Raw genomic sequence first — 26,855 nt, 5'->3', positions numbered from 1 at the left:
CACTTTATTCTGTCGCCGGGTCTCTCTGCTTGGCTTGGTAAGTAACAAATAAACTATTTCTACCCGCTCTGCGTCAAATATTTATGCTGCAGAGTCAAGTTAATTTGAAACATTTTCATGGTGACAGCACCTCAAACAAAGGTGCCAAAAAAAGTAAAGACCCCCCCCCTCTCCTCCCAAGCTTTTGCACCCCCATTTTTAGACAAAGTCAGGCGCCCGTGCTCAAGTTGTATTACTAATAGAGAGTACATTGGAAATTCATTTAATAATTCAAATTTAACAGCACTGAAAGTTTTAAGTTCACAGTGGATTTGTTGTTTCAGCTCCCTTGACCGAGTCAAGTTTAGAACAACTGTTGTTCTTAACAAGAACTAAATGTTCGCCATACCAAGAAAAAACTGATAGGTAAAATGTTTCTAAGGTTCTGATAGTCACAATTAAAAAATGTCTATGTTAGAAAATGTGGGAATAGCTCATATATACACAAATATATATATATATATATATATATATATATATATACTCAGAGGCCAGTTTATTAGTTACACCCATCTAGTACCGGGTTGGACCCCCCTTTGCCTCCAGAAAAGCCTGAATTCTTCAAGGCATGGACTTCACATGTGCCAAGAAACATTCCCCACACCATTACACCACCGCTACCAGCCTGTACCGCTGACACCAGGCAGGATGGGGCCATGGACTCATGTTGCTTACGCCAAAGCCTGACTCTACAATCGGTGTGACACAATAGGAACCGGTTCGCAATTGGAACCAGGATTAGCTTGCACAATTTTTAACATTCTCCTTCGACCTCTCTCATCAGCTGTTCTCGCCCACAGGACTGCCGCTGACTTGATGTTTTTTGTTTGTTGCACCATTCTCGGTAAACCCTAGACACTGCCTTGCGTGAAAAGTCCAGGAGTCGGGCTGTTTGTGAGATACTGGAACCAGCACGTCTGGCACCGACGATCATACCACGCTCAAAGTCGCTTAGATCACTAGTTTTGCCCATTCTAATGTTCAATCGAACAGTGACTGAATGCCTCAATGCCTGTCTGCTTGCTTTAAATAGCAAGCCACGACCACGCGAACCATTTCCGTGAATGGGGTGGTGAACCTAATAAACTGGCAACGGAGTGTATATAGGATTACAAATACCCGTATTCTGTAGTGTATAAGACATTCACATAAGACATTCACAAGCATACCAAATCATTTTGACAGCAATTTTCTAGAAATCACAGAGCAGGGGTAATTGCCCCAAACACACATACAACCCTGGCAGAGGTAATGCCTATGCATATTTTGAAACAAATTCATCCATCCTGGTTGCTTTTCCTCTGCTTCTAGACCAATGGGAACATGGGCAGCATATGAGCATAATCTTATGAATTAGCAATGGGTTATATTAAATAGGTGTTTCCTAACTATTGATTAAATATGGCAAACTCTAAGGGAGATCCCACATTTTAGGCATTCACCTGAATATAAACTGCTTCGACTTTGAAGAGTGTGGCCTTCAAAATCATTTGAAAATGAGAGCAGCCCGTCTACTGCTTTAAAAAGATGCATTTTCGTCCGTATGAAATAGTCCTGGTCAAATACACCAGATCGATGCAAAATGATGCAAAGAGACAAGCCGGACTCGGTCACACAGGAGCCATACCAATTGCTTTTGGGTAATACACTTCTTTGGGTTAGATCCCAGTTTCCTATCCATGTGATGATCTCTGAAACAGACAAGTGTCAACAGAGCAGTGTTCATTGGGAAAGGGGGATACCTAGTCGGTTGCACAACAGAATGATTTCAATCAAAATGTGCCTTCCACATTTAACCCATTTAACCCCCTGAATACGTTTCAATGTCCGGCATTTCATGCTAATCTAAAACATATTGCAAATACTATTACAATGTGCACTGGAATAATATATGAAAAATGCTGCCGCCTTATGCTGGTTTGAAATTGGGAGCGTTTGGAGCAATATCTAAATTGCTAAACCTGTAAAGCGGATTAATGTGGATTCACTTAGTGCGGTAATTTGAGGGTGAAGGAGCAATCCAGCAATTAGGTGCGGCTTATGACAGATAAACTCATGAGATCAGTGGCTAGAGCAGAGGCAGAGACCTCACTGAACCTTCTCCAATCAACTTTCAGCAGAGCTTGGCTTGCCTTCCCTTCCCTTGACATCCCTTCTAGAAAACAACCTGTCTTTAAGTCCTACAGCAATCTGCATCCCTACGGAGACTGGGCTGGGGTGCTGTAGAGCCAAGAACAGCCGAGTGGTCCTGTCAGAGTATATCATCTTATCTTTTGCCTGTAGGGAGGGAGCATAGGTGGCTTGCACCTGGGTCTTCAATCTAATCTAAAGTAAAACAGTGTGTAGAGATGTTTCTTGTCAGGGCTGTATTTAATAGAAAATGCTCACAACCAAATCGTATCTCATTTCTGTATGTGTCTAATATATATGTTACTACACATAACAATTAGCATAACATAAACAAAGCATCTTAAAAAAAAAGTAAAGTGACAGTAATAGTAATAAGGGGGAAACCAAGAGTCGAGATCCGAGGACATCCAGACACGGAAGGGGTAATCAAATCCCAGCCTGGAGGGCCGGAGTACTGCTGGTTCTCTATTCTAACTGGTTAATTGCATTCAACTGGTGTCCCAGGTCTAAATTAGTCCCTGATTATAGGACTAGAATTAAATTCAGCAATGGAACTGGCTTCAAGGGCCAGATTTGAATAGCCCTGCCCTACAGGGATTCAGATATTTTAGATGGAATGGGTTGAATAACATGTTTACAATTTTCCCTCGAGGATAATGCCAAGAGAGCTCTTGGCTTGATGGTGTCAGTGGAAATGGTGGATGGTAGTAGATCAATGAACATCTTAGGAGCTGGCAGGCATCATGCATCATACGGGGCCACAGGCTTCCCAGACCTATTTATAGTATAGGTTGGAATATCTCTCTGGCATTTGGTTAGATTTATCAGTTATCGTTTCCTCTCTCCTTTGGGGTTCAATGAAACTCTCTGTCGGTGTATAAGAACTAACAACCCGTCTTGCTTTTCAAATGTCTGTTGAGGGAATAAAGTTCTCCCAACAATCAATTGAAGATGTAAATAAATACATGTTTTTATATAAAAAAAATAATATACTGTATATCTTATACCCTAGAGATTTAACCTGACGGTTGTGCTCATTAAAACGTTGTATGATATTAATAAGAGACTTAGCTTTGTAAAGGTGCACACACAGCGGTCGCCTCACAGTGCCTACCAAATGTGAAATGTCATGAATAAGTTAGTGAGAAAAACAATCGCTATGGCTAATTATCGTTGCATGCCAGAGCCTCGCTATACGCTGGGAATTGCTTTGTAGTCCTTGTTGTGAATGGGGACACGGTGTTGCAATCATGCAATGAGAGTTAGTAATAAAAAACGAACTATCACTAGCAATAAGTACCCCTACACATAGATGACTGAACTGTAGCATTATTTGCCTGGACTTGTGGCTCAACCCAGGCTGAAATCCAAGGCTGTGCGTGTCTGGCATCGAGGCTTACAGACGAATGGACTTTCTTCTTTAGTGTCACAACAGTCAGATACATGAACACATCCCCAAGGCCTTTCCTTTGTACTCTCCATTCTCCTCATCCACGCTCCAACTGCGTGCCTTAAACTTAATAAATCTATACTTGTATCCAGTGAGAGTACTGAGTCTTTAAATTCCCATATGTTTTAAACAATGTGTCCCTGTGGTAAAGGAAGTGCTTATCGCTGTCATTTCTTCGTCTTTCGGCTTTGTTTTTGCCTCAAAGTGTGTAAGAACACCTTCCCTCCCTCTCATTATCCGTAGAATAATAGTCCGCCTGCTGATAGGTGAAAAGCATGGCCTTGTGGGAGCTGGATACTAAATACAATCTGCAGGAGCTTTGTAATGATCTTCATGGGGACTATGAAGCACCATGTCTTAATTTACAACAAAGTTTTGTACAGCTGTGCTGTGGCTAGCATTCATACCCCTTGACTTATTCCACATTCTGTTGTGTTACAGCCTGAATTCAGAATGGATTACATAAAAAAATGTGTGAAAGTGAAAACATATTTTTAGAAATGTTTGCAAATGTATTGCAAATTAAATACAGAAATATCTCCTTTACATAAGTATTCACACCCCTGAGTCAATACATGTTAGAATCACCTTTGGCAGCGATTACAGCTGTGAGTCTTTCTGGGTAAGTCTCTAAGTGCTTTGCACAGCTGGATTGTACAGAAGGTGCGCATTATTCTTTAAAAAGTTCTTCAAGCTCTGTCAAGTTGATCATTGCTAGATTTTCAAGGTGATTTAGGTCACAACTGTAACTACGCCACCCAGGAACATTCAACGTCGTCTTAGTAAGCGACTCCAATGTGTATTTGGGATTGTATTTTAAGAGTTTGTCCTGCTGAAAGTTGAATTTGTCTCCCAGTGTCTGTTGGAAAGCACACAACCAGATTTTTGTCTCGGATTTTGCCTGTGCTCAGCTCTTTTCTGTAGCCGATGACAACCATACCCATAACATGATACAGCCACCACCATTCATGAAAACATGAAGAGTGGTACTCAGTGATGTGTTGTGTTCGATTTGTGTTCAAGACATAAAGTACATTGCTTTGCCACATTTTTTGCAGTTTTACTTCAGTACCTTTTTGCAAGCATTGAATATTTTGGAATATGTTTTATTCTGTACAGGCTTCTTTCTTTTCACTCTGTCAATTGGTATTGTAGAGTAACTACAATGTTGTCGATCCATTCTCAGTTCTCCTATCCCAGCCATTAAACTACACTGTCACAGTTGGCCTCATGGTGAAATTCTTGAGTGGTTTCCTTCCTCTCCGGCAACTAAGTTAGGAAGGACGCTCTGTATCGTTGAAGTGACTGGGTGTATTGATACACCATCCAAAGTGTAATTAATAGCTTCACCATGCTCAAAGGGATATTCAATGTCTGCTTTTTTATTTTTACCCATCTACCAATAGGTGCCCTTCTTAGCGAGGCATTGGAAAATCAAATCAAAGTTTATTTGTCACGTTTGCCCCGAATACAACAGTGAAATGCTTACTTACAAGCCCTAACCAACAGTGCAATTCTTAAGTTAAAATAGGTATTAGGTAAACAACAGATAAGTAAAGATTTTTTTTTTTAACTGCAAAATGACGGTGAAAATAACAGTAGCGAGGCTATATACACCGGTTAGTCGGACTAATTAAGTTAATATGTACAGTCGTGGCCAAAAGTTTTGAGAATGACACAAATATACATTTTCACAAAGTCTGCTGCTTCCGTTTGTATGATGGTAATTTGCATATACTCCAGAATATTATAAAGAGTGATCAGATGAATTGCAATTAATTGCAAAGTCCCTCTTTGCCATGCAAATGAACTGAATCCCCAAAAAACATTTCCACTACATTACAGGGATTGGACTGCTGAGGACTGAGGTAAAGTCATTTTCTCTGATGAATCCCCTTTCTGATTGTTTGGGGCATCCGGAAAAAAGCTTGTCCGGAGAAGACAAGGTGAGCGCTACCATCAGTCCTGTGTCATGCCAACAGTAAAGCATCACGAGACCATTCATTTGAAGGGTTGCTTCTCAGCCAAGGGAGTGGGCTCAAATACATATTTTGTCTAAAAACACAGCCATGAAGAAAGAATGTGTACCAACACATCCTCCGAGAGCAACTTCTCCCAACCATCCAGGAACAGTTTGGTGATGAATAATGCCTTTTCCAGCATGATGGAGCACCTTGCCATAAGGTGGTTCCGGGAACAAAACATCAATATTTTGGGTCCATGGCCAATAAACTCCCTAGACCTTAATCCCATTGAGAACTTGTGGTCAATCCTCAAGAGGCAGGTGGACAAACAAAAACCCACAAATTCTGACAAATTCCAAGCATTGATTATGCAAGAATGGGCTTACCATCAGTCAGGATGTGGCCCAGAAGTTAATTGACAGCATTTCAGGGTGGATTGCAGAGTTCTTGAAAAAGAAGGGTCAACACTGCAAATATTGACTCTTTGCATCAACTTCATGTAATTGTCAATAAAAGCCTTTGACACTTCTGAAATGCTTGTAATTATACTTCAGTATTCCATAGTGACATCTGACAAAAATATCTAAAGACACTGAAGCAGTAAACTTTGTGGAAATTAATATTTGTGTCACGACTGTACATGTAGGTATAGTTAAAGTGACTGTGCATAGATGATAAACACAGAGTAGCATCAGCGTAAAAGAGGTGTTGGCGGGTTGGGAGGCGGGACAAAATGCAAATAGTCTGGGTAACCATTTGATTTTCTGTTCAGGAGTCTTATGGCTTGGGGGTAAAAGTTGTTGAGAAGCCTTTTGGTCCTAGACTTGGCGCTCCGGAACAACTTGCCATGCGATAGCGGAGAGAACAGTCTATGACTGGGGTTGCTGGGGTCTTTGACAATTTTTAGGGCCTTCCTCTGACACCACCTGGTGTAGAGGTCCTGGATGGCAGACAGCTTAGCCCCAGTGATGTCCTGGGCCGTACACACTACCCTCTGTAGTGCCTTGCGGTAGGAGGCTGAGCAGTTGCCTTACCAGGCAGTGATGCAACCAGTGATGCTCTCGATGTTGAAGCTGTATAAACCTTTGAGGATCTGAGGACCCATGCCAAATCTGTTCAGTCTCCTGAGGGGGAATAGGTTTTGTTGACACGACTGTCTTGGTGTGTTTGGATCATTCTAGTTTGTTGGTGATGTGGACACCAAGGAACTTGAAGCTCTCAACCTGCTCCACTACAGTAGAGAGAGAGCGAGAGAGAATTCACACAGGACACCGGATAAGAGAGGAGAAATAATCCAGATATAACAGACTGACCCTTACCCCCTGACACAAACTAAATTAAACAAACTTTTGCAGCATAAATACCACTGTTGTGTCATCTGCAAACTTAATGGTGTTGGAGTCATGCCTGGCCATGCGGTCATGAGTGAACAGGGAGCACAAGAGGAGACTGAGCACACACCCCTGAGTGGCTCCAGTGTTGAGGATCAGCAGACAGATGTGTTGCTACCTACCCTCACCACCTGTCAGGAAGTCTAGGATCTAGTTTTAGGGGAGATGTTTAGTCCCAGTGTCCTTAGCTTAGTGATGAGCTTTGAGGGCACTATGGTGTTGAACGCTGATCTGTAGTCAATGAATAGCATTCTCACGTAGGTGTTCCTTTTATCCAGGTGGGAAAGGGCAGTGTGGAGTGCAATAGAGATTGTATCATCTGTGGATCTTTTTGAGCGGTTGTCACGACTTCCACCGAAGTTGTTCCCTCTCCTTGTTCGGGCGGTGTTCGGCGGTCGACGTCACCGGCTTTCTAGCTGCCACCGATCCATGTTTCAGTTTTCCTTTTGTTTTGTCTGTTTTACACACCTGGTTACCATCTCATGATTATGTTCCTTATTTAACCCTCTGGTTTCCCTTTCTGTTTTGTGCGTGATTGTCTTTTGTGTATTGGAGTTCGTATCCTGTTTTGTATTTGTTTTATAACGGGATTTTTGTTCCGTTCTCGGATGGAGTAAATACAGTGGTTTTTACTCTTACCTGTGTCCTGCGCCTGACTCCTTCGCTATCCTCTAGATAGACTCTGACAGCGGTATGCAAATTCGAGTGGGTCTAGGGTTTCTTGGATAATAGCGTTAATGTGAGAGCTACGGGTCTGTAGTCATTTAGGCAGGTTACCTTAATGCTCTTGGGAAAAGGTTCTATGGTGGTCTGCTTGAAGCATGTTGATATTACAGACTCAATCAGGGACATGTTGAAAATGTCAGTGAAGACACCTAACAGTTGGTCAGCACATGCCCGGAGCACACGTCCTGGTAATCCGTCTGGCCTAGCAGCCATGTGAATGTTGACCTGTTTAAAGGTCTTACTTACTTCGGCTACGGAGAACATGATCACACAGTCGTCCGGAACAGCTGATACTCTCACGCATGCCTCAGTGTTGCTTGTCTCGAAGCCAGCATAGAAGTGATTTAGCTCGTCTGGTAGTCTCGTGTCACTGGGCAGCTCGTGGCTGTGCTTCTCTTTGTAGTCTGTAATAGTTTACAGGCCCTGCCACATCCGACGAGCGTCATAGGTGGTGTAGTACGATTCAATCTTAGCTCTGTATTGGAGCTTTGCTTGTTTGATGGTTCGTCTGAGTGCATAGCAGGATTTCTTATTAGCTTCCGGGTTAGAGTCCCGCACCTTGAAAGTGGCAGCTCTACCCTTTAGCTCAGTGTGAATGTTGCCTGTAATCCATGGCTTCTGGTTGTGGTATGTACGTACAGTCACTGTGGGGACGTTCTCGATGCACTAATTGATAAAGCGATGTGACGGATGTGGTGTACTCCTCAATGCCATCGGAAGAATCCCGGAACATATTCCAGTCTGTGCTAGCAAAACAGTCTTGTAGTTTATCATCTGCTTCATCTGACCACTTTTTTATAGACTGAGTCACTGGTGCTTCCTGCTTTAAATTTTGCTTGTAAGCAGGAATCAGGGTGATAGAATTAGGATCAGATTTGCGAAAATGGAGGGCGAGGGCGAGCTTTGTACTTGTCTCTGTGTGTGGAGTAAAGATAATCTAGAATTTTTTTCCCTCTGGCTCCGCATTTACCATGCTGATAGAAATGAGGTAAAACTGATTTAAGTTTCCCTGCATTAAAGTCCCCGGCCACTAGGAGCACCACCTCTTGGGGAGCGGTTTCCTGTTTGCCTATTTCCTTATACAGCTGACTGAGTGTGGTCTCAGTGCCAGCATCAGTCTCTGGTGGTATATAAACAGCCACAAAAAAAGAGAACTCTCTTGGCAAGTAGTGTGCTTTACAGCTTATCATGAGATGACATCAGGCAAGCAAAAACTCTACATCAGGCAAGATAAATCTGGAAACTTCCTTAGATTTCGTGCACCAGCTGTTATTTACAAATATACACAGACCCCCCTCCCCTCGTCTTACCGGAGTGTGCTGCTCTATCTAGCCGGTGCAACGTATATCCCACCAGCTGAATGTTTTCCATGTCGTCATTCAGCCACGATTCGGTGAATCATAAGATATTACAATTGTTGATGTCCTGTTGGTAGGATATTCATCTGAAGTACATCCTGTGCGTCCTGCTTGTTGAAGAAAAAATCGTAGTCTTATCCGAGGTGAGTGATCGCTGTCCTTTGCCGTAAAATACAGTGGCAGAAACAACAGCTAAAATTAACATGAGCGAAAACACTTAATAGCACAATTGGTTAGGCATCCGTAAAACTGCTGCCATTTCTTCCTTTGTGTTTGAAATTCACTGCTCTCCTGAGGGACCTTCCAGATAAAAAAAATTGTAGTCATTCAAAAATCAATGAGTGAGTCCATGCACCTTATGTGACTTGGAATAAATGTTTTACTCCTGAACTTATCTAATAAGCTTGCCATAACAAAGGGGTTGAATATTTATTGACTCAAGACACTTCAGCTTTTCATTCTTAATTAATTTGTAAAAATTGTGAAAAACATCATTCCACTTTGACATTATGGAGTATTGTGTGTAGGACAGTGAGAAAAAAATCTACATTTGTCCCAGTTTAAATTTGGGCTATAACACAACACAATTTGGAAAAAGTCAAGGGGTGTTAATACTTTCTGAATGTACTGTACATACAGCAAAGTCATTATAACATTCCTTATAGCCAGATGTATAATCATCACATACAAGAGTGATGGGCAAACTATTCACTTTGAGGATTATCTAATTTTATTTTATTATTAAAATATTAGAAAACAGATTACAAATTCAATTCTGAGGTGAAATTCCCTGGACTCTTATGATAGGTTTATGTCCTTCTTTCTATACAGTATGCATGTTGCCCTCAGTAGTCCTGGGTAATACCAGGAGCATTAACACTCAATTGATATGTCAACGGGGTTTAATAGCATGGCTTAACTGCAACACTCAATTCAAAATAGCAGTTTTTCAGGTAACCCAGTTTCTTAAGGTTAGTGTAGAGCTCGGCAGAAAAAGTACAATGCTATGGATCAGATATAAAGTATAGTATGCTGGCGTGATGGAATTCCAAAAGGATCCTGGAATTTTTGACAAGGGTGTCAGTCAAATGTAAACAGTATTGGCAGTGTAGCATGACTATCTCTTTGGTAATTCAGTAACAAATAGTGAACTCAACCTATGGGCAGGCCTGGAGACAATGAATGCCTTCGATGGGGTACTCTGACTGATGCAAAATTCTGAGCTTTTGTGAAAGACTAGGTAAGGATATGGAAGGAGTGTATTTCATTAGAACTGTGTTTGAAACATTGCAGAGCTCACCCGGGCATAGTAATTGTAACATCCAACACAACGCAAGTGATACTGAATAAACAACTCCAATCGATCAAGGTATTGTCAGGGATAAAGAAGCCAGGGCCAAAAACAACCCCACGTGCAGAGTTTTTTTTTTAAATTCTGGTTCAGCTTGATAGAGTAGCCCAGGCCAATCAATGGAGCACAGAACAACAACAAGCACAGGTAAATCCACCACTGGCTGCCTCAATGAGGTTGAGATTTCAAACTTTGTGATGAGGTCCAGAGTTTCAACTGTCACATCAGCACTTTGCACTGGACTAATCAGCACAAACTGCTTTGTTAACAGCTGTCTTGGGAGGTGCAACGCTCAACTCTTATTTCATTGACCTCTGATTGCAAGGTTTAATTAACTCTGCAGTCCTGATGGTGTCTCCAAAGAGTTCTTCCAATTTTTATGTGGGGAGTGCTTGACAGACAGATTCACTTGAACCTAATTGGTTTTGGCACGATTGCCTATTAGCGATCATCTGATTGGCATCAGATAACAAAGTTACTTAGTCTTTTGAGTGATTCAGATCTATCTCTGGGCCTACAATACGTCTTCACATGCCAAGTCATACTGCTGCTCAATTTCAGAATGCGTTGTTACGTCCTCTGAGGCACATTTCAATCACTTTGTGGTTGATGGCCAATGTGAAGGAGTCTTTAACCTATACTGGATGTAGGGTCAGGCTATAATCTAACATTTACAGATGCATTTTCCTACTTTGTATCTTTTGAGGAGAGCAACATCCTGACAGACACTTTGATATGGACAGTGTACAAGTGGAGGCAGACAAAATGCATCATACAGGAAGTAGCAGACGCCCACCTGAGTTTTCTACCAAATAAGCTGGGTAAATACCTTTTGTGTTTGTCCAAATCCCTGCCTTTGGGTATCTTGAAATGCACTTCAATTAAAATGTTCATTATTGATTAAAATATGATTTTGTTTGGGTACGGTTGGCTTTTATGCACAAATAAACCCATCACTCACTGAACTCCCACGAGTGCTCCTGCTGTCTTTTCTGCTAACAGACACTTTGTAAATGATCACTCAGCAACGTAATTACCTAAATCCGGAAAGCGTTTTCACTAACGAGACAAATAACTTTTTGAAACTTTGATTCATAGCAACTGTCCCTCAAACCACGCAGGGGAAGTAATAAAGTAAGGAAGCAGTTTAAAAGTTGGGATGTTCTGGTAGAAGGACGTGTCTGACAGAATCTGCCTGAAGGATGGTCGTCCGTAAAGCGGAGTGAGCGGACCTCCCTGGAGGCTGCCGCTATCTGCTGTCCGACGAGCTCTACCGAGAGGATAAGGATAACGTTGCCTGGTGATGACTCCCTGCACGCCTCCCCCGGGATGCCCTGTGAACAGCCTGTCACAAGTACTGGGCACACAGGCTTCAACTCACAAATGTCTCTCTTCCATTTACACCAGCCTTTAATATGCATACATTCCATCGTTTTCACAAGATGTCGTGTTCTCTCTTTTGGCTTTCAGAAAGTTGACACCTCTATAGCTCACCACCTGGCTGGCATCAGCCATTATATTTTGGTGTGATGATGAGAAAACCTTACCATGGAAACTGATAAACAGGGTGCATCATTTAATTTTCATTCACCCATGTTTACCTGTCTACAAATGGTTTTGCCAGAATATGTGTCTGTTATAGTATGTATTTGACACTAAACCATAGATTTCACTGACACATACAGTAATGATTGATTCAGGTGTACTGTTGAAATTGTGCTTTAGCTGGGTAAAACAACAACATAAATCTAACTCCCAAGCGTTCAGATCTTATATGACCAGTGAATTGCTTAATAAGGAAAGATGTGAAAACTACCAGATGCCCTAGTAACAGTCCCAAACGCCCATCATATCCACAGCCAGGGCCCAATTAGGGCAGCTTTAGTGACAGGTCCTGCATTACTGGGCTCCACAGAGGAAAAAGAGATCTCCTGGACTGTGTTTATCTCCATTGTCAATTCTTGCTTCCCTGACACCATTAAAAATAGCCTTTGATGGTCTATTAATAAGAGCCAAAACAACATAAGCTGCCTGGCCAATGCATGTTCAATTAGGATTATCCAGAGGAATAATTTATGGGAGTTTGGAGTTCATATCTGAGTTGAAGCTTGTCAAACTGCACAAACTTCCATAAGGCTTTTAGGGGTTCAAATTTGCAATTAACTCAAGCGACAGCGAGGAGAACAATGCACCTACCCAGGTCAGCCTCCCCCTAAAGCTTTTCCATTATTTTAACAAGCAAAACAGCATATTGTGTTAATAGATTTTTTTCCCCAGTCCTCTGGAGCTAGAGTTTCCTGTTGTCAGTCTTCCTGATTATAAAGGAAGACAATTTGAATTAGAGACACTACATTAGTATTCACAATATGTTCCCCAGTAAAACAATGTCTATTCCCCACAATGTCGCACCTTCGACTCACCCCTTACCCCATCTTAAATGTTCACAATACAGCCATTAATTCCCAAATGACTCGCCCTGTTTATAAGATACAACCCGCTGTAAAAGCAACACATCTTTGTGTAATCTTGTTGTGAACATTTGGGACTTGTTAGTCCTAACATATGATAAGAACGTTTGGTTTGGTCAACAAGTTGTGTATAGACACACTGTGTGGAAACTTGATCTAAAATTGTATTTTTACATTCAGGGAGGTATAGAGAAAATGAATGTATAGCATAGCTGGTAAATAAACCCAGCAATATGTTGGAATCTCTCCAATAAGGCTTTCATTTTGTATGATGTTAGCAGAGTTTCTCCGTATGTCGTTGTTCATACAATGAGTCATCTATAGTTTAGCTAGCTTCATGCTGGAAACCAACCCACTGTCAAATACAATTAGATCCCCACAATTCATTTGAATTAATAAGACTCATGGAGAAGCCTGGACTGTGTGACACTAGCATTTCTTACTGTGGTGATGAAACGTTGCGTCTATCGCTCCACTTGTTGTTGAAGCAGATAAGAGGTTTGGAGAGGGGAAAGATCAATCTGAGTGGCATAAACTGGCTCCCAATGTTGGGAAGATGCCTGGTACTGAACCATGAATCATCAGAACACAATGCTGCATTTAGTTGAGCGACAAGGCAATCCAGTGGGCCTTCAGGATGCCTGCATGCAACCGCTTCACCTGCAATGCTCCTGCCTCATCCTTCACAAGACAACATTCAACAACATGTGTCCTGGTGATGAATCTTTGCAGTACACAAGCAAATAAAAAGGGCCATGATTAATCTTCCGTTTTGAAGTTGGTGAAGTGAGGTTGGTCTGTACTTTGTCCTCATAGTCACTGTTGTTTTACTGTAATTCCATCTGCTGGAATTACAGGATACTGCAGTTTATTGCAATAACCACAGTTGCCTTCAGCTGCTGCCTACTAGTCAAAGCTCAAGACCCCTGCTGTCAGTCAAAGGCTCCTCCCACGGTGGAACACATTTCACAGTGGGGACGAGCAGATTCCACCTCACCTCACATTATCTGCGAAAATCCAGTTAACAGCAACAAAAAAACTCAGAGCTTGTACATGATCTACAGTTTAAAAAAGCTATTTGCTCCCATAGCGCACATTCAAAACAAAACCTGCTGTAAATTGTGTCCTGCTCTCGACTCCTCTCTATTCGACTACAAATTCCAGACAACAGACATTGGACTCAACTGGCTGAGTGCTAATTTTGCTGCCACTGTTAAATTTGCTATTTGCTAACAGAGAGAATTGGCCCTCGATTTGAATTTTGACGAACACAAACCTGTTGGTTTGTGAAGGAATTCCGCTGCATATTTCCCTTACTTCAATCAACGGGCATGTTAGAGTACACCATCCTATAAACAAAAGGGATGTGAATGTACAACTCTTGCCTATTGATACAGGAAAACAACACTTTTACCTGATTTGAAGGAGTCCGAACAGATCTGCTAAACTCCCATTTGAAACCCCGTGGGCAGTCTGGGCTCATTTAACTCTAGACAGCAGCTTCTCATCTAATGTATGAGGATGTACCAACCTCCCGTTAACCTCCATCTTACTGTTACTTTTCATTTAGATAGGAAAACAGACCTAATTGAACCTCTAGGCTGCAGTCAGTACAAATCAATGAATTGTTTAATAGGCAAACAGAGATCACTGATACCGCCCTTAATGGTGTGTGTTGCAACAATACGATGGGAAACGACATTGCCGGTTGAGGTGCAAGTCAATCCAGCAGATAAGTGAGTAAAACAAACAAAGGAAATGTTTTCCTGCCTACTTTATCTGAGATGCAAAAACCTGCCTCTGAAATTGCATAAATAAATCAGTGTTGTACTTCCACAAATGTGTCCTTCATGACAGCCCTGCATATTGAACACTCCACCCACCAATATTTCGAGCAATATTTCATAGCAGCTCGGTAGGTTGTAACAGATGTTGACATTATTCTCAGATGAACACAGACGGGTTCCAAAAGGGCCCAGGTTCCGTCCCTCTGCAGTATCTCAACTGAAGCGAAATAGTCTCAGTTCTTCGGCCACACAGCATTTGTGAGTTATATTCTTCGAGAATAGATGCAATGTAACTTAAAGCAGGAAAACTTTTCAGACGCATGAACAACTGACTTGATCCACCCATTCAAAATTGACGTGAATGATTTAAAAGTTCTGGTTGTCATGTTGTCTGGTAACCTTTGTGTTGACTTGGCGCAGTCTTAAGCAATGACAACATTCTCAACTGTTGGTCTCACCGTTGTGCACATCAGATGAATGTTGTTACCTGGTTCCATCGAATGCCACCTGGCTGAGTTCCCTGGGGACAGTGAACAGAGGGGCGTTTAATACTTGAGCAATTCGCTGAGAGCACAGTCAATTGAAAAATGATTATGTCCCAGCATCTGCAACTTGCTGTCACCATTCAAACAGCGTTACAGCAGCTGGCACGAGGACACCTTGTTTTACAGCTGTGCTTGGAACTCAGAAAGCATTGCTGTCTTTTTGTGTGCATTTGATGAACAAAATACATCTGTAGTCCTCAGCAAATTAACCAGCATATTTGATTACACAACAATCAGCCCTGCATGTTGTAGACATTACATTTGAATTGTTTTTTTTGGTGAGACATAAAGCCCTTCTAGTGCCTATTACAAATATTAAGCAGAAATACATTCAAGGTAATGCGATGATGGTGGGGCAACTTTCCCAATGGGCACAGACGTCATTTCAACATCTATTCCACGTTGGTTCAACGTAATTTCATTGAAATGACATGGAAACAACATTGATTCAACCAGTGTGTGCCCAGTGGGTTAGCTCACCTAAGCAAGGTCACCCTTTCCACCAGTCAAAGGGGAGGGAGTGTTCACACATATCCTAGGGACATTTCAAACTGCATTTTTTTGTTTAAAATACAACACAGAGTGGACAACAAAACAGGATCCGGAGGACATCTCTCATTTCCTTCCTAAGTAAAATGAAAGCCCAACGTACCAGCATTATAGGGCAAGCATTGAGATCTGCTTTAAAATGTCAAGAATAATCTGTTTGAAATGGTTTGGAGATGGTTTGGAAATGGTTTGGAGATGGTTTGGAGGCTTTTGTATCTTCTAATCAAAGGACTTGTATTGCTCCCCTTTGGCTGTCCTTCCACTACAGCTTTGTCATGGTGAGTGACAGGGAAATTATTACACGGTACATAAAAGTGTCTTATCAAGACCTGAGAACAATTGCCTGCCGAAGCAATAACTTATTTCATGGGAGGAAAGTCGCATGTGATCTCACTTCCATCATTGAACTTAAACTTGAGGAGATGTAACTCCTGAGCCCTCTGTCACCCTTTTTTCATGGCACCTGCAGCTGGGGCCCTGAAATTACTCCTATGTCTTTAGCAGCTCAGGAAGTCTATTCTGCGTGAACACAGCAATCAAGAGCAGAGTCATTTCCATCCCAGGGTTCTCTATCAATCAACAATTCTACCTGATTACTATTGTGTTTTTTTTGCATTGCATTTCAATGTGTTCTTTTGTGGAGTCTGCAGCAACGGAGAATCGTTTGACACAATTCTGAAGATTTCTATGGGTGTCTGCATGTAGCTGATTCTCATGTCATTTCAGTTTAAGATGCACCAGGTGTCTTTGTATTGTACATCATGCCAGTCTTCTGTTCAAGTCATCAGGACACTGACACACCATAATGGCATGACAATGGGGCTGCTTTTGCTTAAATAAGATCTACTCAAATCACTGTTACTTATCCCAGGTCTCCACAAAGCAGGCCTTGAACATTGGTTTTGAGTTGTGCATAACAAACGCTCATATTTGTATTTTAGGCAGGTGGAAATAAAGGACCAATCTGAATTTTGGTGTCAGAATAATGATTATATAACACATTTGTCTGTCATGCGTCATACTTCAGGACAGGAGTGGTAAATTAAAACCCATCAAGCATTGCAGCAATATGACAGACAACCACCTCTTGAAGAGCTTAAGTGCTCAATGCAATATGTATGGAAAATATTTTCCACCAGAAGAACATGATGAGCTTTTAAGCAATGGAAAGACATTGAGAAAGTATTAGTGGTTTATGAAATGAGTTTTATAACTGAATACATTATTATGTTTATAGGGAGCAGATGTGGGGATGAATCCTTAACTGACATCCTCATGTCCTCCATCCGCCATGATGTCACTCTGGCATAAGAATAAAGGGAGCCAAGTACTAAGTGTTGACCTCTCTCAGTAACAACATGTACTAAGTGTTGACCTCTCTCAGTAACAACATGTACTAAGTGTTGACCTCTCTCAGTAACAACATGTACTAAGTGTTGACCTCTCTCAGTAACAACATGTACTTAGTGTTGACCTCTCTCAGTAACAACACGTTCCCCGACCACAACAGCTCTCTCATCAACCTGTACAAAATAATGGACAGACCTAATTTCTCTGCAACACATTATTATTCTGTAAAACACATTTCCTTAATGTTTCCAGGAACATGACAATATCTCCAACCCTGAAGGAAAGGCATAGACAGTTTTACAGATGGTTCAATAGCCATGTAACAGAGGGGATTGGTGGTGTTAAAATGCATCCATATTAACATTCTGGCTTCTGTACATCCTTCTTTGAGGCATAGAATCTATTTTCTATTCTGTAGCTTTCTCACAGGCACAGCACAACATACTTGTTAATGCATTATCCTGCCAACAACAATAACATGCAAGGTGGGAACATTATACACCAGGCCAACAGCCTAAATTCTTGTGCTGACACACTGTCTATTAACACCTTCTAGGTACTAAACCTCTTTTTACACCTAGTTAGTACTGGACCATTTGGAATCGACAGCAATTGGGCAATAGTTGCTGCATTCTCAAACTATATTCAGCTAAAATTATACTAATTAAATAGAGTGTGCAATTTTCTAAAAATATATTTTTTAAGAAACATGTTTCATGAAATACAAGATGCATTTTCATACTGAAAAAACGGTGTGCACTTTTTAAACATTTAACCTTTATTTAACTAGGAAAGTCAGTTAAGAACAAATTCTTATTTACAATGACGTCCTACCCCGTCCATACCCTAACTCGGATGACACTGGGCCAATTGTGCATCGCCCCAAGGGATTCCCAATCACGGCCGGATGTGATACAGCCTGGAATTGAACCAGGGTCTGTAGTGATGCCCCTAGCACTGAGATGCAGTGCCTTGGACCACCGCGTCACTCAGCAGCCCCCACTTAGAAATGTCCACTGTGCTCTGTCCACATGTACATTTCAAGTGCTAATTCATGTTTTTTTCCACAGTCTGTACCTTCCCTTTCATTTCTCTGTGTACATGTTCAGAAGAGGAACGACAGAGAAAATATATACAAACAGAAGGCAGTGGTGTCTGGTTGCTTCCGAGGTGTATTAGCATAAACCCATCTGATTGGAATGGAAGACACACCACGTAGGAAGAGGCATGGGAAAGATGTGGGCTGTGCCGGTGGTGGGCGGTTGTCAGAAGATATAAATGGTAGTGCGAGTAAGAACCCTTAAACCCTGTGCACACTGGCGGCAGTGGAGCACAAATATAATATATACAATTCAATGGATACACTTCCACTGACAGAGGGATTACACCGCAGACAAGCCCAGCAGATAGCCTGGAGAGCAGTACTTTCACAGTATTGACCAGTGGCTCTCTCTGTTAGCTCTGTCAGTCACCGGGCAGCTTTGCCAGGCATGTGACATCAGTTATAAATTGTGTGAAGAGGCATCCTCATGCTAGATTCTATGCCAGATGTAGCATGGTAGAATGTCAAGTGACGTGACTTCAAATTTGTTTTATGAAGTATGACCTTTGTGTGGTTTTGCATTGCAACTCTTCATCTTCGTCCTGACAGATAATTAAGAGTTGTCTCATGTTATTAAAGGTCCAAAGCAGCTGTTTTCATCTGAATATCAAATCATTTCTGGGTAACGATTAAGTATCTTTTAATGTGATTGTTTTCAATTAAAATGGTCAAAAATAAAGAAAAATAGCAATTTATCAAGCAATAATTTAGCTAGAGGGGGCCTCCCGGGTGGCGCAGTGGTCTAACTGATGTCACATGCTGTGCCACCAGAGACTCTGGGTTCGAGCCCAGGCTCTGTCGCAGCCAGCCGCCACCGGGAGGTCCATGAGGCGACGCACACTAGCGACTCCTATGGCGGGCTGGGTGCAATGCACGCTAACCAGGTCGCCAGGTGCACGGTGTTTCCTCCGACACATTGGTGCAGCTGGCTTCCGGGTTGGATGCGCGCTGTGTTAAGAAGCAGTGCAGCTTGGTTGGGTTGTGTTTCGGAGGACGCATGGCTTTCGACCTTCATCTCTCCCGAGCCCGTACGGGAGTTGTAGCGATGAGACAAGATAGTAACTACTAACAATTGGATACCATGAAATTAGGGAAAAAAGGGGGTAAAATCGAAATAATAATAATAATTTAGCTAGGACTGTATGGAAGTGGTCTGAGTGGGAATCTGAAAACTAGTTGTTATTGACAGGAAGGTTTGGTACGCTTTCTTATTGGTCTATTAACTAATTTATCGCTTGGTGATGTCACCAGGCAGACAAACTCCATCCCACCAAAACAGGCTGAAATTTCAGGTGTTTTTTCAAACAGCTCTCACACTAAAAGGGCATTATCATAATTTTCACGTTATTATTCCAACCTAGTGTGCAAATGTAGAGTTGAAGTCGTAAATTTACATACACTTTAGCCAAATACGTTTAATCTCAGGTTTTCACAATTCCTGACATTTAATCCTTGTAAAAATTCCGTCTTAGGCCAGTTCGGATCACCACTTTATTTTAAGAATGTGAAATGTCAGAATAATAGTAGAGAATGATTTATTTCAGCTTTTATTTCTTTCATCACATTCCCAGTGGGTCAGAAGTTTACATACACTCAATTAGTATTTGGTAGAATTGCCTTTAAATTGTTTGACTTGGGTCAAATGTTTCAGGTAGCCTTGAACAAGCTTCCCGCAATAAGTTGAAAGATTTTTGGCCAATTCCTCCTGACAGAGCTGGTGTAACTGAGATAGGTTTGTAGGCCTCCTTGCTCGCACACGCTTTTTCAGTTCTACCCACATATTTTCTATAGAATTGAGGTCAGGGTTTTGCGATGGCCATACAATACCTTGACTGTGTTGTCCTTAAGCCATTTTGCCACAACTTTGGAAGTACAGTGGGGCAAAAAAGTATTTGGTCAGCCACCAATTGTGCAAGTTCTCCCACTTAAAAAGATGAGAGAGGCCTGTAATTTTCATCATAGGTACACTTCAACTATGACAGACAAAATGAGGGGGAAAAATCCATAAAATCACATTGTAGGATTTTTTATGAATTTATTTGCAAATTATGGTGGAAAATAAGTATTTGGTCACCTACAAACGAGCAAGATTTCTGACTCTCACAGACCTGTAACTTATTCTTTAAGAGGCTCCTCTGTCCTCCACTTGTTACCTGTATTAATGGCACCTGTTTGAACTTGTTATCAGTATAAAAGACACCTGTCCACAACCTCAAACAGTCACACTCCAAACTCCACTATGGCCAAGACCAAAGAGCTGTCAAAGGACACCAGAAACAAATTTGTAGACCTGCACCAGTCTGGGAAGACTGAATCTGAAATAGGTAAGCAGCTTGGTTTGAAGAAATCAACTGTGGGAGCAATTATTAGGAAATGGAAGACATACAAGACCACTGATAATTTCCCTCGATCTGGGGCTCCACGCAAGATCTTACCCCGTGGGGTCAAAATTATCAAAAATCCCAGAACCACACGGGGGGACCTAGTGAATGACCTGCAGAGAGCTGGGACCAAAGTAACAAAGCCTACCATCAGTAACACACTACGCCGCCAGGGACTCAAATCCTGCAGTGCCAGACGTGTCCCCCTTCTTAAGCCAGTACATGTCCATGCCCGTCTGAAGTTTGCTAGAGAGCATTTGGATGATCCAGAAGAAGATTGGGAGAATGTCATATGGTCAGATGAAACCAAAATATAACTTTTTGGTAAAAACTCAACTCGTCGTGTTTGGAGGACAAAGAATGCTGAGTTGCATCCAAAGAACACCATACCTACTGTGAAGGATGGGGCTGGAAACATCATGCTTTGGGGCCGTTTTTCTGCAAAGGGACCAGGACGACTGATCCGTGTAAAGGAAAGAATGAATGGGGCCATGTATTGTGAGATTTTGAGTGAAAACCTCCTTCCATCAGCAAGGGCATTGAAGATGAAACGTGGCTGGGTCTTTCAGCATGACAATGATCCCAAACACACCGCCCGGGCAACGAAGGAGTGGCTTCGTAAGAAGCATTTCAAGGTCCTGGAGTGGCCTAGCCAGTCTCCAGATCTCAACCCCATAGAAAATCTTTGGAGGGAGTTGAAAGTCCATGTTGCCCAGCAACAGCCCTAAAACATCACTGCTCTAGCAATTGACTCAAATTATGTCAGACTGTGGGAGATCTGCATGGAGGAATGGGCCAAAATACAGTGTGTGAAAACCTTGTGAAGACTTACAGAAAACGTTTGACCTCTGTTATATACCCTTTGTTGGCAATGACAAAGTATTGAGATAAACTTTTGTTATTGACTAAATACTTATTTTCCACCATAATTTGCAAATAAATAAATTAAAAATCCTACAATGTGATTTTCTGGATATTTTTTTTCTCATTTTGTCTGTCATAGTTGAAGTGAACCTATGATGAAAATTACAGGCCTCATCTTTTTAAGTGGGAGAACTTGCACAATTGGTGGCTGACTAAATCATTTTGCCCCACTGTAGGACTCGTTTTACTGTGGATACAGATACTTTTGTACCGGTTTCCTCCAGCATCTTCACAAGGTCCTTTACTGTTGTTCTGTGATTGATTTGCAGTTTTCACACCAAAGTACGTACATCTCTAGGAGACAGAATGCGTCTCCTTCCTGAGCGATATGATGGCTGAGTGGTCTCATGGTGTTTATACTCACGTTCTATTGTTTGTACAGATGAACGTGGTACCTTCAGGCATTTGGAAATTGCTCCCAAGGATGAACCAGACTTGTGGAGGTCTACAATATTTTTTCTGAGGTCGTGGCTGATTTCCTTTGATTTTCCCATGATGTCAAGCAAGGAGGCACTGAGTTTGAAGGTAGGCCTTGAAATACATCCACAGGTACACCTCCAATTGACTCAAATTATGTCAGTTAGCCAGAAGCTTCTAAAGCTATGACATAATTTTCTGGAATTTTCCAAGCTGTTTAAAGGCACAGTCCTTAGTGTATGTAAACTTCTGACCCACTGGAATTGTGATACAATGAATTATAAGTAAAATAATCTGTCTGTAAACAATTGTTGGAAATAAATTACTTGTGTCATTCACACAGTAGATGTCCTAACTGACTTGCCAAAACTATAGTTTAGGGATAGCCCCCTTTTAAAAAAACAATATCCTAAATGACATACCCAAATCTAACTGCCTGTGGCTCAGGCCCTGAAGCAAGGATATGCATATTCTTGGTACCATTTAAAGGAAACACTTTGGAGTTTGTGCAAATGTGAATTGAATGTAGGAGAATATAACACAATAGATATGGTAGAAGAAAATACAAAGAAAAAACCAACCGGTCTTTTTCTACCACCATTTTTGAAAGGCAAGAGAAAGGTCATAGTTCTAGTCATTACTCTGGTTGTAACTCCGATAGTGTCCACAAGATGGCAGTAGTGTATGTGCAAAGTTTCAGATGGATAACTTGAAGAATGAGTAAACAACAAGACTTTCAGTGTAATGTCCCAAGGTACATTTGGGCAAATCGTGAAGGAGACATTCGCATTCATATTCAGTATCGTCAAATCTGTATACTTGGACTTTGATTTAGCTTTCCAAGTATTAGTAGCCATATTATAAGTACAACATTTGCAAAATATCCAGTTTTCATTTATAACAGTTTTCATTTATAAATTTCCTTATAATTTTTGTCCAAAATGAAAAGTTGTACAAGGTTAGTAGCTACATTTTACGGCATATACGTGGTTTACTGATACTCCCGTAAAGCCCAGCTCATTGGCTATCTAGCTAGCTTTGTTTGACCCCGATTGATGCTTATTTGACAAAGATACAGTTGTTCAAGTGATGGTCGCCCGTGTCATCGACATGCCATGAAGGCTTCGCTCTCTGACCAAATATGGTGTCCTATAGGATATACTACACCCCTAATGATATAGTGAAGTCTTGTTACCTTCTAGATACTCTGAGGAATAGATACAAACATCATTTGACTTGTTGAAACAACATTTAAGGTGAGATTTTCACAGATTCCTTTCTTTGCAAATTGAACGAGTGGAAATACAAAATCGATAATGCATGCTATATGGACCTTTTTTAGGATATGAAAAATGATTTTATCTCACAAAATTACACTACATGTTGTCTCTGGGACCCTTTGGGTGATAAATAAGAGCAAGATTTCAGAATGTAAGTACACATTTCACCAACCTATCGCGATGAAAAAGTATTTTGTTAAGAGCTCTCCTCAAACAGTAGCATGGCATTTTTTTCGCAGTAATAGCTCCTGTAAATTGGACAGTGCAGTTATATTAACAAGAGTTGAAGCTTTCAGCCGATATAAGACACTTATATGTACCGACATTTGTTATTTCTCTAAAAATCTGCAATCTTGACAACGCGCTGCAAGATTTACAACTGTCCCGTTGACGGAACGCCGATCCTTAAGAAGATTTATAACAAGAAATTTGTGCAGTTGTTGAAAAATGAGTTTTAATACACAACTTATGTGTATGTAAACTTCCAACTTCAACTGTATATAAAATAAAGGGAAATCACGTTTTTGACTGAACTGGGCCTTTAAGCTTTGTCGTTAGTTGAGTAGATACTCAGAGGTATCTTAGCAAATGTCAATTTGCTGCTAATGTTAGACTTCAAGATCAATTAGAAACTTAAACGGATTCTGTTAGTGTCGGTGTTACGGATACAGGTATCCTGTGTGTATGTATCCTGTGTTCTTTTCTCTCCTTCTCCCCTCACAGGTGAAAATCATCACTCCCCAATCAGTCACCAATCAATCATCAATCAGAAGACACACCTCCTCCTGTTTCCTACCCAATCACAGTTTCTTTCAGTTCTTTGCTCTAGAGCTTAATCTCTCTGTAAATGCCATATGTCTGTAGATCGCTCTGTTTCACTCTCTCCTACTATGTCTCTCTATCGCTCTTTATGTATTGAGCTATCTTTTGTTTGAGCACCTCCATATCACTTTGTCCTCACCTGTGAGTATTGTTTTTGGTTATGGTGTTTGTGTTTGTTTGCTGGTGGGCAAAGGGGGAACCAAGACGAGTTGCCCATGTCATCTACAAGACCCTGCTAGGTAAAGTCCCCCCTTATCTCAGCTCGCTGGTCACCATAGCATCTCCCACCTGTAGCACACGCTCCAGCAGGTATATCTCTCTAGTCACCCCCAAAACCAATTCTTTCTTTGGCCGCCTCTCCTTCCAGTTCTCTGCTGCCAATGACTGGAACGAACTACAAAAATCTCTTAAATTGGAAACACTTATCTCCCTCACTAGCTTTAAGCACCAACTGTCAGAGCATCTTACAGATTACTGCACCTGTACATAGCCCACCTATAATTTAGCCCAAACAACTACCTCTTTCCCAACTGTATTTAATTAATTTATTTATTTTGCTCCTTTGCACCCCATTATTTTTATTTCTACTTTGCACATTCTTCCATTGCAAAACTACCATTCCAGTGTTTTACTTGCTATATTGTATTTACTTTGCCACCATGGCCTTTTTTGCCTTTACCTCCCTTCTCACCTAATTTGCTCACATTGTATATAGACTTTTTTTTTACTGTATTATTGACTGTATGTTTGTTTTACTCCATGTGTAACTCTGTGTCGTTGTATGTGTCGAACTGCTTTGCTTTATCTTGGCCAGGTCGCAATTGTAAATGAGAACTTGTTCTCAACTTGCTTACCTGGTTAAATAAAGGTGAAATAAAATAAATAAATAAATACACTACCCGTAGGTAAACTTTGTTAAAAACACTAGTTAGAACTGGACGGACCACCCACTGTATTTTTGGTTAGTTAGTTAGCTGTTGTTGAAATAGGCTAGTCTAGCTTAGGGGTGTTTTGGATGCTTATTGTTTCTTTCCTTGGGTCCAGCTCAGCCCCTTTTCCTGCCCCCCCCCCCCCCCCCCCCCATTACTGTGTTTTCTAATAAACCATGTGTTTGGCGGTAATTTAGTTGTCTGTGGTTATTTCGTTCTCACTTTTACTTTTTCACTATTATAATTTGCATGAGTTATGTTACGGGTCTCGTTACCATCTCCCCTAGACTGTCGGGCCAAAAGGGATTCGTAACAGTCGGCATTAATAACCAGGATCAAGATCAAGATGTCTGTGGCCAGAACATATGTGATATTTTCTTTGCAAAAAATAACAAGTAAAAGTTTGTAAAACATTGAAGGAAACCGCATATCAACTAATCAACTAAATGACAGGCAACCTTATAATACGTCAATCATCAATAATAGTTTATTCATACTTACATTAGTGAAAATAAAGTTATTGAAAATAATTCAACAATGTCAAAGTGTCTTGTGACTTGAGATGGAATATGGTAGATGTCAGTGCACCATAATGCCCGTCGTAAAATGAAGTGTTTTGGCTAAGACGCACATGAGTATTTGTAAATGGTCTAATAGGTGTTTTTTTTAAACGGCAATAGCTGGAACAGTTAATTTTTTATAAACCATGTCTCTCATAGTGAGTTTTTCTGATTTTCTTAGATTCTCTGGGGAAGGGTCAATCAAAGCAACTTCAATCTTCATATATGAATGTTCTGCATGAGCTGTGCCTATTAACAGTCATAAATAATGCATTGAAAATATAGCTGCAAAATTCTGAGGAATAACATTTGAAAATTAGACCGAAGGTCAAAATGGTAACATTGATATAATTTGATGTAGAAATGCTTAACTTCAATTTGAAATGGGAAATATCTGACTGAATATTTGCTTGTGCGCATGCATATGCTGAATAGAAAATCAAAGGGTGCAGTAAGCATGATGAATATAGAAGAGATGTATATATGCCTGACTATTTTCCACCCCCTATTTGTGAATGACCTTTTTTGAACTTGTTTTTCATTTCGTTAAAGAATAGGTCACCATATTCAAAGGGTAGAGACCCCGTTTAAATTAATAATAGCTTTGGTATATTGTACTTCAGTACAAACTCCTCATTCCACCTTTTTTGACACTTTTCGTTTTGTCTTGTTAGAAGGTAGCACAGGTGCATACAAAGCTCTATACTATTTCATTGGTTGGTCATCTTCATCGTTGCTCAGTCTCAACTAAAGACTCTTCAAAATGAACATTTTGGATTTGGTTCATGGTAGCCTAAATGACCTATGTGGGCTGGCATAATAGACGCTGTATAGTATTAGATGATGTCAATCCTGACAACTGAATCATAATAGTTTTCAAGTTCGCTATGTCACTTTCAATTGCGTGGCACCTCACTGCACAACTGTGATTGTCTTGGATGGGAAAGTACTGTTTCATCACCTAGAGCGAGAGACAGATTGTTCCCAGCAGGGTATGCAGCCCTTTTGCTCTTACCAGCCTCAGGGAGAACTAGGCTTTGGTAAAGGGTCTAGGATACTACCCTGACAAAACCTCACCGATTTTATCCGCACAATTATTGACAGTTATTTATTAAATATGTTTTGTTTCTCTCTGTGTACTCCCCCCCCACCCCTCGAGACATTAATCCATCCTAGAATAGACAGTCAAATGTTAGATGAGAAAGTTCCCCAGTAACCTAAATGTCAGGCCACCAGTGGTCTAGTTTATTCTGTGTGATATCCTAAAGCATAAAGGAATATAGACTTTAAAATTGAGGTCAAAGTGTCTCCAACTACTCTCAAAGAGGAACT

This window comes from Oncorhynchus nerka, linkage group LG21 (genome assembly GCF_034236695.1).
Source record: "Oncorhynchus nerka isolate Pitt River linkage group LG21, Oner_Uvic_2.0, whole genome shotgun sequence".
In the NCBI taxonomy this organism is placed as follows: Eukaryota; Metazoa; Chordata; class Actinopteri; order Salmoniformes; family Salmonidae; genus Oncorhynchus; species Oncorhynchus nerka.
This window is presented reverse-complemented; position numbering follows the sequence as displayed.